Below are 8,208 nucleotides of genomic sequence, written 5' to 3' on the forward strand. Positions count from 1 at the left end.
TAATATGCACACTGTGTAAATGGTGACTTTCCCCATCCTTGTCAGGGAGATTCAGGAGAGACCGGCCAAAGAGATACTCTGGCCAACTGTCATCGCTATTCCCTGGAAGCTGCCCTGGCATTTAGGAAATGTCCCACTCCAGAAACATTTTTACTTCTACATAATGAGAAGAAAGCAATGAGGATAGGAAATGCCATCACGACTTGGCCACTTGGAAAAGAGAACCCATTTCTGTTAGGGTGAATGGGTGGGGGGGCGGAGTTAAACCTTGATAGACACTGAGTGAACCTTAGTGAGAAAAATGATCAATAATCAAGGCCCTTTCCAGGGAGTCCTGTCCAGCACTGTGCTGTCCTTTCCCGTTGGCTGAACGGCTACCATCCTGTGGAGACCCTGGATCCTGTTTCAAAAGAGTTCTCCCTTCTCATCTGTACTAACAAGATCCTCATTTAGGTCTTTGATGAGCCACAGGGCTGGGAGGGAGTGGACCTAGCAATGCAGGAAAATGAACCGGAAGTGAAGAATTCCTCAGCTGTGTCCCTCTCATGCTTCAAGAAGCCGAACTTCTGCTTGGAGATCAAGGCTCAGGATGCAGGCAAGGCAAAGCTGCAGGTGTGGAGAGAAGCAGAGGGTGAGGTAGAGAGAGGGGGGAGAGCCTGCAGAGGCTGAGGGGAGGGGTTCCATGGGCACCGAATGCACTGTCCATCCTCAAAGTTGCAGTCTCTGGTGACATTTTCACAGCTGTCTTACTTTACACTAATGAGCTGTTGGTTGCCTGACTAAGATTCATTGGAATTGAGTGTGGAGGAGCCTGGGGGTCGGGGGACAGGATGCAGGCACTGGTAGAAAGCCGTGTTTTCTGTTTAACTGCACAGCCTCTGTGAGCCCCTCTGTGTTCCGAGTAATTGATCCTCAAAGAGGCCCTTGATCTCTGCCTTCTCAGGGTGGAGAGCTGAACTCTAGGCTTTATGGAGCTTTGGAGGTCTCTGATAACACTCAGCAAACAGCCCCTTGTTGACTGAGCCAAACCCCTAGCTCAGAAGAGAATGCTTCTGGCCTTGACATCTCCTACCAGGAGGAGTCTAAGGGTCTTCAGTTTTGTACAATGTAAACATGTTGGCTCAGATTGCCTCTGTGACTCCTATTTACATTGCACAAAACAGGGGAAGTTGGGAGAATTGAGAGGAATGAACACACAATAGCCAGGGGTCTGCTGTGACTCTTTCTAGGGACTCCCACCTAGACCTGTGTGCTCACACCTTATAGAAGAGACACTGAGACAGAAGGTGGCTTGGCTTGTGCCAAGGATCCTGTGTCAGTGGGCTTGGGTACTCAGGCTTTGAGAACCAAGTACTCTGTTGCCCTGGGCTCCATAAAAAGCTCTACACTGAGGTTCTTCATTACTTTAGAGCAACTGATAAGGTTCGTGAGGATTTTTGTATGTTACAAAGCAGCATATCTGTGCTTAGGGCTTGGGAGACAGCTCTGTGAGCAAAGTGCTTGCTGGGTAAGTATGGGGACCAAGCTTGGATCCCCTAAACCCAGTAAAAAGCCAGGCACACTCTTGTTATCCCAGCACTGGGGAGGCAGAGGCAGGCTTCTGACTAGTCAGCAGAGCCAGGGAGTTCCTGGTTCTTGAACAGAGAGTCCTTGTCTCTAAACACAAGGCGGAAAGAAATCTATAACGCCACCAAATGCTCACCTCTGCCCCCTGACCCTGAAAAAAAACTAGGAGTGCACAGACCATGTTTTGGCCCCATACTGTCACCTCAGTGTGATGAGATGAGATGAGAGAGAGAGAGAGAGAGAGAGAGAGAGAGAGAGAGAGAGAGAGACTGAGGATCGAGAAGAGAGAGGAGAGAGGTAGGAAGAGAGGGGGAAGAGAGAAAAAAGGAAAGAGGGGGGGGTAGAGGCAACAACCACTAGACTTCAAGTTCTACCTGTAAGAAAGGATCATGGGTCTCAACAGGGAAAGGCCAAAGTCTATGCTGGACCCAGCCCACTTTTAGCCTTCTTCTTTCACGACATCTTCAGAGCTTCCATGTCCCAGAAGCCAGGCCAGGAGGATGCAGCAGAATGTCCAGGGCCCACGGCTGGTGACATAGATTTAATCATGTTCTTCCAAATGGCCACATCCAAGTCTTCATCTTGAAAACATGGCTTTAGCCGGGCGTGGTGTCGCACGCCTTTAATCCCAGCACTCGGGAGGCAGAGGCAGGCAGATTTCTGAGTTCGAGGCCAGCCTGGTCTACAGAGTGAGTTCCAGGACAGCCAGGGCTATACAGAGAAACCCTGTCTCAAAAAAAAAAAAACCAAAAAAACAAAAAAACAAAAAACCCAAAAAACAACAAACAAACAAACAAACAAAAAAAATGAAAACATGACTTTATTTGGATATAGAGTTTTTGCAGATACAATGTAGGTAGAACGAGATGACATGCCTGGGCCCTCACCCAGTGACTAGTGTCCTTACAGGAAGGAGGGAGTTGGACACACACAGATAGTACCACCCAGAGATGGCAGTAGAGTTTGGAATGTTGCATCTACAAGTCAAGGCGTGTTGCTGGCCCAGTTGGAACTGAGAAGAGGTAAGGAGGGGTCCCCTCCTAGAGCTTCCAAGGAACAGGCTGGAGGGCACCCCAACCTGGCAGTTCTAGCACAGAATTATGAAGCGATTGGCTTTTGTTGTTTTAATTCCACTTGGTTTACAGTTATCTGTTGCAGCATCCCAGGGAAGACATCCACAGAGGGGCCTGGCTTGCCTTTCCTGAGTGTATCCTGGACCGCTGCAGAGGGAAGGAAGATGCTGTCGTCCATTCAGTTGCAGGGCCTCATGGGGAGTGAGGCACAAGGCTTTGATGATTAAAGGGAAATCAACATGGGGCCAAGGGGATCTTCAGGAGGGAGGTGTGACTCTCACAGCCAAGGTTTGGAGCCAGAGAAGTAGGTATTGAAGATGGAGAGACCAGTCAGGTGTGGTCAGGGAGGCAGGGGTGATGATGGAGCAGAACCTGGAGCCAGAGGCCACTGGTGTTGAATACAAGGAGAGACCTGAACTTTGGTGTCATGATAAGGAGCTTTGGCAATAAGACAGCAAAGGCACAGGAGTGACAGGAGAAGGTTTGCTCCTCAAGAGATACACGAGGATGATGGACATGGTCAACCCTGTGGCACAATGGTACCCTGAGGAGAGAAGAGAATCACACATTCCTCAAGCACTGGGGTCCTCAAGAGAGGGGAGTCATACAGAGGTTGGGAGTCCAACACTGCTGTCATGATACTGAGAACCAGGGTCTTGGGGGTGACCAAGGCAAGAGGAAGAAGGAAGAGGGATCAGAGACATTGATGTAGAGACATGGCCTCCAAAGGGAGTCGTTGCTGACATACAAAGCAAGCATGATTCTCCTGAAAGGACCATGAAACCCTGGAAGGAAGAAAAAGCTCCATGAAGCTGTGACTCAGGAGCCAAGCACGCTGGTCCTCACCCTGTGGGCGGTGGGGTTACATTGAACGAGATGCAGGGGTTAGAATCCCAGGCGTGTGCGTGGGAGGCTGGCTGCGACCGGGAAAGAGTTAATAATTAAACTATTTGTGCTACTGTGGCTGGTCCAGGCTGGTGCAGGGTCCCTGGAGCTGACCTGACTCTATGCCCTCCCTACCTCCTCCCGCCCCCGTTGGTATGTGACCCACAAGGGAAGATGACAGGAAGCTCGGGCTTGTGGGCCCCAAACAGTCTGAGCTTTGGAAACTGCCAGAACCGGAAACTAAATGAGGCTGGTTAGGAAAAGCAGTTCGGCTTCACTTTAAATGAGGAGAGTTCAAGGTGAGGGGAAGGAGCCAGTCTCTGGTGAGGCAGGGATGATTCGTTCTTCTCCAGTGGGGAAACTGAGGCTCACAGAGGTCGGGCAGTGGGGAAGGGTGGTTGAGTTATGAAGTATGCCTGCACCTCCCACTCCTGTAGGAGCCCCGAAATCTGCCCTGACTTCCTGGGCTCCTGGAAGTCGTGAGCAAAATGATGTGGGGTGGGAAATCTCTGTGAGATGCGGACCAGTGGTACCCCTGTGCTCAGTGGGCTTCATTCCTCTGGGATGCAGGGTGCCAGAGGGCATCATTGTCCAATTCTATCCCTTCCCCACATATCCTGAGATGGCAGAGTCTGTGTCCTGGCCTCAGGCTTCCAGACACCCTTTTGCATCTTTACCCTAAATGGCCTACCGTCCTTTCTTTGGGTCAGTGCCTAAGTGTTACTGCTTTCTCAGAGAAAGGTGCTCGAGTTTTGGAGGCCCTCGGGTAGCCCTCAGGGCTCCCGTCCACACTATCTTATTATTTATTATCCTATCTGGTCACCTCATTAGAGCCCCCAGGATAGCCTGGGTTGCAAAGAAATTTAGTGCTCTTTCTCATAGGGTTAGGGTAGGGCATTGTGGCCCCGCTCTTCTAGCCACTTTCTGCCTGTGATGTCGACTGTAGAAGAAATGATACCTTTCAAGGACTACTGATGCCAGAGAGAGCCGGCTCCAGCATGAGGTGCCCTTGGGGACCTAGGGGTTCTGCAGTTCAGTTACAAAGAGGAACAAAGATAGGCAAGGCTAGCCAATTCCTTCCAGGTGGTAGAAGGCCTGGGAAGGCAGTAGAGCTTTGAGAAGAGAGGGGGCCTTGAGGGGCTCATATAGGAGATGATCCTTTGCGACCTAGAAAAAGGGCCAGGCCTGCACAGAGGTGCTGTGTGTGTGTGTGTGTGTGGGGGGGTGGGGCAGCTGAGGACAAGGGTTGGGTGGTGCTCTGGCAATGTTGAGACCATGCAGCTACGGGCAATGGAGAGTGACCGATCTTGATGGCCTCACTCCGTTCTCTTATTCCAGGGGTGTGGGGTGGAGGGGCCCAATTAGCCATTGGACTCTGAGCTGTGTTGAGGTGTGAGCCCTGCTCTCTTCTTCTAGAAGATGATTTCCATGAGGTGTCACCTGCCATTGTGACACCTTAGTGGTCTCAATACCTTAGCCTCTGAGGGATACTCAAGTGTCGTGGATGGCCTGGGCTTGCTGAGCCTTGGAGAGCTTGTCAACTCTGTGTGAAGGATTCACTAGGATCAGGAAGGAACTGTGATCCTGTGAAGGTGCCTTTGTGAGGCTGGGGGTGAGCACAGTTAAATGCTAATAAGTGTTCTGGGATGTCTGGCGGAGAGACCACAGGGCACAATGGGCAGATCAGTGCCGGAGGCAGAGGGCACAGGCCATCTGGGAAAATCTTTACCTTCCTACTTCCAAGTAAAAGGGTCCTAGTTCCCAAGGTACCTCCCAAGTCCCTCTCTGCTGCAGCTATGAGGTCCTTCTCTGTCTTTGGGAGACCTTAGTCTGTACTGATGTGAATGGAAAGTTTTAGAACACACTGTTCATGAGGGAAGAAGGCAGTCATATGTAGGCTCATCCCAGAATAGTCGCTTTTTGTGAATGTCTTCAGAAAAATAAAACAGGGTACTTCAGCTTGAATCAGTAGAACTTGCACACAAATCCCATGTATTCCCACTTACCCTATAATGTAAAAGTCCCACTTCTTGAGCCCTTACAGATACAAGTCTAAGCCGTACATAGTGGTGCAGACCGTTAATCCCAGTCCTAGGGAGGCAGAGGCAAGCAGATCCCTGTGAGTTTGAGGCTGGCTTGGTTTACAGAGTGAGTTCCAGGACAGTCAGAGCTGCACAGTGAGATCCTGTCTTGAAAACAAACAAACAAACAAACAAACAACAAAAAGTAAACCTGTTAATACTAAGTAACAGCAGCCCAGAGCCCTTTAAAATAACTTTCAGGTGAAGGTGAAGGAGAGAGGTGTGTGTGTGGGTGCTCTGCACACAAAGGCACTAGCTAGTAATATGTGTATCATCTGTGCTTTCAACTCCCATAAAATGACCATGAGGGTAAAATAAATAAAGTCTAAGAAGTATATAGGTGCCATGTCGGCTGGTTTTATGTCAACTTGACATAGGCTGGAGTCAGCTGAGAGGAGCAAACCTCAGCTGAGGATATGCCTCCAAGATTATAAAGCTGTTGGGACAAAAGGGTATTCTCTGTGACACACTACACTGTAGCTTCTATGGAGAGATGGTATTTTATTTTATTTTATTTTATTTTACTCTTTTTTTTTTTTTTTAGGGGAGAGGTTGCAAGGGCCTGAGAGTGGCTATGGAGGGATGGGAAGATGAGCGGGATTGGGGTACATGATGTGAAAATCAGAAAGAATCAATAAAAAGTTCTTTTAAAAGATCAGGCTGTAGGCAAGCCTGTAGAGTATTTTCTTAATTAGTGATTGATTGGGGAGGACCCAGACCATTGTGGGTGGGGCCAAACCTGGGTTGGTGGTCCTGAGTTCTATAAGAAAGAAGGCCGAGCAAGCCATAGGGAACAAGTCAGTAAGCAGCTCCCCTCCATGGCCTCTGCACCAGCCCCTGCCTCCAGGTTCCTGCCCTGTTTGAATTTCTGTCCTGACTTCCTTTGATGGTGAATTATGCTGTGGAAGTGTAAACCAAGAAAACCCTTTCCTCCCCAGCTTGCTTTTGGTCATAGTGTTTCATCACTGCAATGGTAACCCTAAGACAGGTGCCAAGACTCTTATTAATGAACTTTTCTGTAAGTAGTTTAATCAATACCATTGAGCAGGATATGACTATAGTCATGGAGTAGTCCCTGACATATAGTGGAGTATTCCCTGGGTCCTGGCTACTTGCCATGGTTCATAGACATTAATTTACTAGGTTAAATTCACAAACATTTGATTTGCTGGGAAGGCATGTGAAAACAGGTAGTTGGTTGGAAGTTAGAAAGTGGGGGATGAGGTCAAGAACTCGAGCCAGACTGTCCGTGGGGTTTGTTCTTCTGCTGCCTGGGAGGTAGAGGGGGGATATTCTTCCCACCCATAATGGATGGCCAGGAGTCACTAGACAGTGAAGAGGTGCCCATGGGCAGTGGCGAGGGCCACACTAGCCAGGTTCTCCCTGGGAAGTCTGGAGGCAGTTCTGGGAGGTAGGGAGGAAGGAGCCTGTGGGTTGTTAGAACAGGTCTTCTAGGAATATTGATGGCTTGGCTCCCTGACAGAAGTTACAAGAACATGGTCCTCCAGTTGAAAGAGGGATGAGGGACAGTACCTGCTGGGGTTTCATACCCACAGACAGAGCAGACCTCCGGGGCCTTCTATATTAGTACTTACGGCGCTGGGAAGAAAGGGAGACCTGAAGTTTGCACTTTTCTTGTTTTGAAAATTCATGCTACCAAGTGCCAAGTAGAAATTAGAATCATGCTGACTTCTGGATGTTCACACACCTAAAAAAAAAACCAGAGGTGACAGGCAGCACTTTGCACCCCCATAAGACTCGTTTGCCGGTGGAACATCTTAAAGGTACAAGAGCCAGGGTTTCAAGTGTCATCTTTATCCTCGGGATAGCTCTTCTTCTCACATCATGAGAAAAGCCCAAACCTAGAGTCTTAAAAAGAAGGACTGATGCCTTGTTTTTACCCTAACATCTATTTTACCTAAACATCAGTTCTTCAGGGATAATAGTTGGGGGCTGACTCATTCTACCTGTGTGGTTATGGGCACTGTCATCTCCATATATCTCTTCAGTGGTCATGCAAGGATGTTGTGGTGGCAAAGGCTCACTTCTGTCCTGGAGCTCACATTGGATAGATAACCATGGCCACCCCTAATGGAGCTAAGGCACAAGCCTGAGTTTGTCCTGGTGCTTTGGTAGCCCCAGTGAGTCTCCCAAGGCTTTTACCTCCCAGACACACCAGCCATAGGCTGAGCTACACTGGCTCAGACATAGATGTGTTTGACAAAGGCTGTCACTGGGACATGGTCCTGATTTTATGGAGATATGAACACGGGCAGTTTGAACTGTCAACTCAACAAAGCCTAGAGTCATGAGGCAAAGACTATTTTGCATCAGGTGGGCCTGTGGCTATACCTGGGGTGATTATCTTGAATGCTAACTGAGGTAGGAAGACCCATTGAATTTTGGGTGATGCCATGAGTGAAGAAAGCTAGCTGGGCCTAAGCAACATGCAAGCAAGGACACATGCATTCTCTTTTATCCTTCTGACCATGGGTATGACAAGGCGACCACTTGATTTCTCTGAACTGATGAACCTGGAATTATAAGCCAAAGGAACCCCTTCTACCCCAGCTGCCTTCCTTTAGGATGTAGGCCACAAAACA

General features: G+C 49.0%; 1 long non-coding RNA gene across 1 annotated transcript; it reads left to right on the forward strand.

Annotated features, from left to right (window-relative positions):
• Nucleotides 1–501: 501 nt before the first annotated feature.
• Gm17746 (predicted gene, 17746) lies at nucleotides 502–3,602 on the forward strand. The gene is made up of 3 exons (NR_045844.1): nucleotides 502–612; nucleotides 2,476–2,588; nucleotides 2,712–3,602. It is a non-coding gene; the product is annotated as a predicted gene, 17746 (long non-coding RNA).
• The last annotated feature ends 4,606 nt before the right edge of the window (nucleotides 3,603–8,208 follow it).

The sequence above is a fragment of the Mus musculus genome, chromosome 12, assembly GCF_000001635.26.
Source record: "Mus musculus strain C57BL/6J chromosome 12, GRCm38.p6 C57BL/6J".
Lineage (NCBI taxonomy): Eukaryota > Metazoa > Chordata > Mammalia > Rodentia > Muridae > Mus > Mus musculus.